Raw genomic sequence first — 7,572 nt, forward strand, 5'->3', positions numbered from 1 at the left:
TACTGCCCTTCCTGGGAAGCCCAATATAGCCTATTAAACTGAAGTTTAGAGATATTTCAATAAGAATTAAGAAGGAATTTCTCGTATAACTATTAAAAATATGCTATTAATCACAACTGAGTTTCATTTGTTCCTGCGTAATTAATTCTTGTTTTTCTGATCTTGGGTTGCAGGCCAATTTTGATGAATTTCTCTGCTTCTGGACCAAGGATCCAGACTTACACCTTTGGTACAGACACAGATGCCTTTTGGTGATGACAGTGCCAGCATACCCTGGAAAGCCTACACCCGTTAGTCCGTTACTTTAATTTTACTAGTTAAGAGAACATGGGACATACTGAGGCTATTTTAATATTTCTTCTAGAAGACTCAACTGTCTCATACGTAGTTTGTAGCAGGAACTTTTAGTCAACTTTGAAGAAAAACACCTGCCAGTGACATGGTCGATAACAAACAACAATAATATCACGTACAAGGCTGATGGACTCCGCTCTCAGTGTATAATATGTTATGGAATTTACAAGGTGTTAATCAATGACTACCCTACAATAAAAATATACGGTGGACAAGGTGGGCATTGACAAATATGCAGGGCCTTTTAAGTCAAACTGCAAGGTGTTATAATTGTTCCTAATTAGTAAGGATATTTAAACACACAAACAAAATTTTAATTTTTGGAAAAGTGTTTTTTGGGAGTTATTGTGCCAGTCTTTGAACATGACCAACAGTATACTTCCATCCAGTTTAAAAGATATTCAGTTTTAAAATATATTAATATTAATAACATTTCATTTGTGTATAATTAACTTAGGAAAGTTGTGCTTCTCTTTGGAAAATCTCAGCTTCTTTACTACCGTGGACTTTGATAAATACTGTGGATGTACATTAAAATGTGGAGATTTTCCAACAATATTTTCCAACATATTATTTCTAGTAATTCTTCTTTTGTAAGAAGCAAATCTTTGATATTATCCAAACTGGAAAATTCCAAAGGCTAGTTTATATTATAAGGATGAATTATTATTTTTTTTTAAATGTGGGGCCTAAATTGGGAAAGGCACTATCCAAAATATTTATCAGAGAAAGTAAGATATGAGCTTTAGTCATAGGTGACTAAAGGCAGAAAATGATTAGACTCAGACAAAATAGGAAATAACAAAGCAAACTAACTAATTATTAGAAATTCTAGCTTTTTCAAAAGTAGACTTTTGTTCAAACTGACTCAAAAACAAATAAAGCAAGTACAGAGAGTTATGATGTTACTGAGTACAGAGAAAGTATAGAATGGTCTTTATTGTTTCTTGTTAAGAGCAAACTGTTACCCAAAGATCAATCTGTTGTGTTCTCAGGAAGAGTACTAAATTCTAGTTTTACTCTTTTTGTATATAACTCACGTGACATTTTTCTTCAAAGGATTTGCAGCCTTTTATCTGTCTGGGGTCCACAAGCTGGGGCCTACAGGTCAAACCTGGCCACATTGATTTGTTTACTTGTCCCTGGAAGCTTTGGGGACTTAGCAGGAGTTAAATAGTCACAACAGAGACTGTGACCTAGACCAACGAAAATGTTTACTCTCTGGCCCTTAACAGAAAAAGGTTATCAGTCCCTGAATCCTATCTTACAAATGAATCCATCAAAATTGAGGCACCTTTGGTAAACATTTTAGTACTTACAAACTCATTATTTGCAGATATAAAACAAAGGAAAATGCAATTCATTTTCCCTCTGTTCTTTTACAACTTGATTTTTATTCCTTCAAATCAAAACTTGGTGTTTACTACTTCATTTCACATTCTTGAATGATCAAATTTTAGGACAAAATCTTTTTTTCCTGTATAAATCAAAAGACAAATCACATCCACCATTTATTAATATAAATGTTTTCATCTTGCTTTGTAATGATTACCCATAGTGTAGTTTCAATCTCTTCTGTTGGTTTCAACTTCTAACAGAGGTAATTGACTTCCTTCTACAGGCACAGAGGCTTCTGGGAAGCAGGTAGCTGAGAATAGTTCAGCAACACAAGCACCCTGCTCACCAGCAGAGTTCCAGCTTGGGCTGCTATGCCTCATGTACCCCCATGGTATACATTTGTCTGTGGTCACCTACATCTGTTTCATCCTTCTTAAGGCAGAAAAAATAGCATGTCTGCCAATATGCCTCCAAAGTATTTGCACAGCCTTGGTCACCTGTAAAGTGATAGCTTTTCTTATAAGTAAAAGCTAAAGCAAAAGTTGCTCAGTCGTGTCTGACTCTTTGTGACCCCATAGACTGTAACCCACCAGGCTCCTCTGTCCATGGGGTTTCCCAGGCAAGAATAGCGGAGTGGGTAGCCATTCCCTTCTCCCTATTGTAGGCAGATTCTTTACGATCTGAGCCACAAAATGATATAAAGTTGGTATTCTGTATATAATGCTTGGTATTTTTGCATTCACTCTATTTTAATGAATTTTATTTTTTAAATGATTGTTCGAGTAACCAAAATTTTCTCAGTTTAAATTAATCAAAAGTCTCAAGGTTAAAACGATTTTAGAAATTATGCTTATGTTTAAGATAAACATAATTCCTATTAATATTATAACTTACTGGAGAGATTACACTTACATTTTTTGGTACAGATTCATAAGAATTAATTCTTTTTAATAAACACATGGCTAACTAATTCAATTTAAAATTTATGATTTGACTTTCTATAATTCTAAATATTTAGTGGAAATACTTATTTACTTGATCCATAAAATTATTTTTAAAAGTTTAGATAGCTTAAAATAATTAGACTTTTCTTGGAAAATAAAACCAAGTTTTGTATTAAGTAAGTTATTATGCCAACATTTTCATGCTGTGTTAATACTGAGAAAAATTATTTTGTCAAAGATTCACCTTTATTAGAAATATTGTCTGAGCTTCATTTTAAATTTATGTGCATATTTTAAAACTCTTTAACTTTTGTTGAAAGTACTGAAATTCTGTTAGAATTATTTTTCTTGTATTAATTTGCTTCTTATCTTGGAAACTCAACAACCAAGGGCAATAATTTATTTTAAAGCTAAATTCTTCCTGTGCCACACACATTTTTTTCCCCTGAGATACTGTTTCAGTAAGTATCTGAAGCTTTCACAAAGGACTAGCACATTTCAAACATTAGAAGTTCAAATAATTGCTTATTTTATGGAAAATCTTGATTTATTTTGAATGTATGCATGCCTGCTAAGTCACTTCAGTCGTGTCTGAGTCTTTGTGATCCTATGGACCATCACCTGCCAGGCTCCTCTGTCCATGGGATTCTCCAGGTAAGGATACTGCAGTGGGTTGTGCTGCCCTCTTCCAGGGAGTCTTCCAGACCCAGGAATAGAACCCGCATCTCTCCTGCATTGTCTCTCTTGCAGTGGCAGGCAGGTTCTTTACCATTAGCACCACCTGGGAAGCCCTGTAAATGTATAGAAGTGCTTATTCTTTATAAGCTAATCAAAGTGGAGGATTGCTTAATTTAAGAGATATATGTGCTAATTTGTTAATTTTCACAGGAGGTAGACAAGATATCCCAATATGTTTGCTCAAAAGTATTTCTGCCTTGTATGACTGAAGACTTCTATAAACTCCTGGACAAGCTAGAATTTATAGCTAGATTTCTCTTTATTTTATTGTATGCTATTTTCCATGGTTATTGTTCACTTGTGAGTGAAGCTAAGGACAGAACTCAAAGGTTTATTTCTGTTTATATCTTTACTTGTCTCATTTGTGTATCTCTGTGTAATTGTCTATTGAGTGAGGAGAGGAAAATTGCATACTCATAACTCTTCTGTTTTTTTTTCTGGAGGTTGTAAAGCATCAGACAAGCCCTGACCATTCCAACCCAGGTCTGGCTCATTCACATAGCTGTTATCAAAATTGTACAAACTACACAAAACTCTTTCAGCGGTCAGAGCTCTCTGTTTTCAAAGCCATGCAAAACCAGTTTTATTAATTTAAATCTTTGTGTGTGTTCATCCCTCTAATGGTAGGTAGATCTGTCTGGTTAAATTATTTACCCTATAGTTTGTACACATAAGAGATTTTTATATATAATTAATTTTTTAAGGTTTTGAGAGAGAGAGAGAGCTATTATTACCAAAGAGAGGTATATAAAGATTTCAATTATTCATAAACCCTTAAAAAGGGTAACTACCCTCCCTTTGTGAAGCCAGGAACATATGCTATTCATTTACATGCTCAGAGACAGAGCAAGAACAAGCAACCTCCATTTCTCAACTGTAGCATTGGTCCAGAAAATTCACTAGTAGCTTGCAGCTGGGTAATAGGGTAACCAGGGACACAAAAAAGATTTCAAAGCCACCAAATTGGCTGTTCCTTGAATCACAGGTTACTCTCCATTCTAGAGGGAACATTTTTTCTTCCTAAGTGAGAACTGTTGCATCTGTAGGTATAGTCTTGATGCATCTGTGTAGAGACATGCCCTCCATGTCTACCTACTCCTCTGCCATCTTGACTCCTCTTTTTCTTTTTGCATGCATGTGTGCTTAGTCGCTTAGTCATGTCCAGCTCTTTGTGACCCCATGGACTAGCCTGCCAGGCTCTGTCCATGGGATTTTCCACGCAAGAAAACTGGAGTGGGTTGCCATTTCCTTCTCCAAGGGTTCTTCCTGACCCAGAGATCGAACTCGCATCTCCTGCCTCTCCTGCATTGTCAGGTGGACTCTTTACCATTGAACCACTTATCTTCTTAAGTGATTTTAATTCATAATAGTGCACAAACAAAATAAATCACAGGAGATAGCCAGGAGGTGTCAAAATCTTTGGGACAAACAGATAAACACAAACAGGAAAGATTTCGTGTCCTCTTCCATTGAATAGACAGATTGTCTGTCACCTGCCACTCACAAGAGACAAGATTGTTGGACCATGTAATCAAAACCAGGCTTCCAATGAAAGTCATACAAAATGGTGACCAGCATAAACTCACTCAGAAAAAAAAAATCAAAAAAGAAACAGAAAAACAAAAAGAGTATGAGTGAGACTGAAAGCAGTATTGTGGCACAAGATTCTCTGCAGGAGCTGGAAAAGACTTCCCTTCCCATAAGGCTTCCATATGAGGTGCACTTATCCTGCAGTGCAGTTTATTTGGTGCTCATGAATGACACCCCAGAGCATCTCAGTGAAACCTCCAAATCACTTCCATATTGTATGGATTTTTATAATATTTTCAATTTCCTGTGCATTATCCATGATCATGCTTTTGAAATCCCAGCCTAACATTTTACTGCCACAGGGAAGAGTTTTCAACTCACTGTTCAAGAACATTCCCCAGAACAGTGGTTTCCAATCTGGGAATGGATGAAGAATTATTGTAAGAGATCCATTAACACATACATACACCACATATTGGCTGTGAACTAAGTAAATATGGGCCTCACATAGAAATATTTTATGCTGCTGTGATGACTGAAATACAAATTAACTTAGAAGCTTACTGAATTCGTAGACCCTTTTTTGATCATTATGTATTTTGCCACACAGTGGATACTAAAACTTGATGTCTTGTGGCAGGAATGCAAGGGGCAAATAGTGCTGTGAACATTTTTTGTGCGAAGATTTTCACATATGCATTGAGACTCTTTGAGAAACCATTGTAGCCTGCCAGGCTCCACTGTCCATGGAATTCTCCAGGAAAGCATACTGGAGTGGGTTGCCATTTCCTTGTCCAGGGGACTTTTCCCACCCAGGGATCAAACCCAGGTCTCCCACATTGCAGACAGATTCTTTACCACCTGAACCATCAGGGAAGCCCCTGAAGATGGGGATGCTAGCTCTGACTCCATGTTCCTCAGGCCTGCTCTCTTCTGGGAGGGAATACAAGCTGAAAGAATGGTCTCTGGAGCTTTCATCATCCACAGAAGCTCAACCAGATGGGGTGCAAGGACCCGGCAATTAGGTTTGGGGTGGGATTTACATTTCTTTAAGGATCTGCTGTGAAAAGATTCCATACTCAGGAAATACACTGGTAGTGGTTTGAAGGGTGGGAAATAGAAAACAAGGAATAGAAAAAACTCATCAGAGAATAACAGCTTGAGAAGATGGAGTGAAATTAATTGTGCTGAATAAATAATGGGAGAGCAGATTACTAACTTATGAAGATTTATGCTAATGTTCATGTGAAGGAAATTAAAATACCCAGGGGATATTTGCAAATAACAACACTTCTAAACTGCTTTCATAATTCATTTTCATAGTCCTTTTGAGGAATTCTGGCTTTAAGTTTATAACTCACTCTTGGAGCCTAAAATATCTTCTTTCCTTTTGCATCTTCTGATTTACTTTGCTACTCAGAATTTTCTTATCCTTCTCACTAGCACTCTTTTAAGAGTTCATACCTACTCTTGAAGAATTCCTTGTAGTCTCAGCATGATTTTCTTTCTGGGTTTTCTACTAGACTTTAATGCATTCTACAAGTCAGCAATGTTTTCTGTATTATCCAAGGTGGAGTTGAACCCAAGAGGACACTTACCTCCTTTGATCTAAAGGAAGGATAAAAGTTTTCTGAAATCCAACTAACTCTCTGTGTGTATCCACTGGAGGGGGATAGTTTTGCATTTGGAAAGTTTTGAAATGCAGAGAAAGCATGGTTGAATTGTAGACAATTGGTTCAAGTTAAATTGAGAAAGGATGTGAAAACACTTAATTGTATGCAGTGTTAAAGCTAATGAAGCAGTTGATTGCCATGCAATATGTTTTTTTTAACTGTTAAAAACTTTAATTTTTCCAACCATTTTATGTTGTAGTTGGCTTTCTTTCAGTATGTAAACTATAAACATTTTAATTTGGGCTATATGATTTTATAGACCTAATTTCTTTTTCTCATTATTAAATTAAGAGAATGTTTTCATTCAATATACAGTTCAATCTAGACAGAAGTCTATAACTGAAGAAAAATAGGTTTCTCTTATTTTATATCCAAAATTTAAATTGGGAAAGTTACTTTTCAATTTTTTTGTGTGAGAAGGAGGGGTGGGAAATAAAGGTGGGAGTAGGGGAGAATGGTTGTTTTTTTCTTTTTTAACCTCTGTTTTTAAATAATTATATATTCACAAGAAGATACAAAGAAAAGACAGGTTATTTGTACTCTTTAGCTAGCCTCTCTCAATGTTAAAATTTTGTGTAATTATAGTATAATATCAAGACCAGAAAATAGACATTGGTACAATCTATAGAGTTTATTCCTATTTTACCAATTGTAAAAGTATTCATTTGTGTATACATGCATGTGTGTGTGTGTGTGTGTCACTATGCAATTTTATTATATGTATAATTTATGGTAGCCACCAGTACAATCTAGATTCTTAACTATCCCATCACTATAAGACTCTCTTGTGGTATCTCTTTATAGCTACCCACACTCCCTCTCTCCTAATCCCCTGGCATCTGCTCGTTAGTTCTCTATTGCTATGTTATTCCATGGATGTTATATTAATTTATCAACCAGGATGTACCCTTTTGAGACTGACTTTTTTTCACTCACAAGTTCTTTGATTTTTATCCAAGTTGTTACGTGTATCAATAGTTATTCCTACGTACTAT

The 7,572-nt window shown here is 35.8% G+C and overlaps 1 long non-coding RNA gene across 2 annotated transcripts in view; it reads left to right on the forward strand.

Annotated features, from left to right (window-relative positions):
* LOC147374066 (uncharacterized) overlaps nt 1-2,236 on the forward strand; it is a 43,755-nt gene extending 41,519 nt beyond the window's left edge. For both annotated transcript variants that reach the window (XR_015162390.1, XR_015162391.1), the window contains exon 4: nt 174-2,236. This is a non-coding gene — a long non-coding RNA (uncharacterized LOC147374066). The remainder of the gene's footprint in view (nt 1-173) is intronic.
* The last annotated feature ends 5,336 nt before the right edge of the window (nt 2,237-7,572 follow it).

Source organism: Bos grunniens, chromosome 4 (assembly GCF_055505025.1).
Source record: "Bos grunniens cultivar Pamir isolate PY7600 chromosome 4, Bosgru_T2T1.0, whole genome shotgun sequence".
Classification (NCBI taxonomy): Eukaryota; Metazoa; Chordata; class Mammalia; order Artiodactyla; family Bovidae; genus Bos; species Bos grunniens.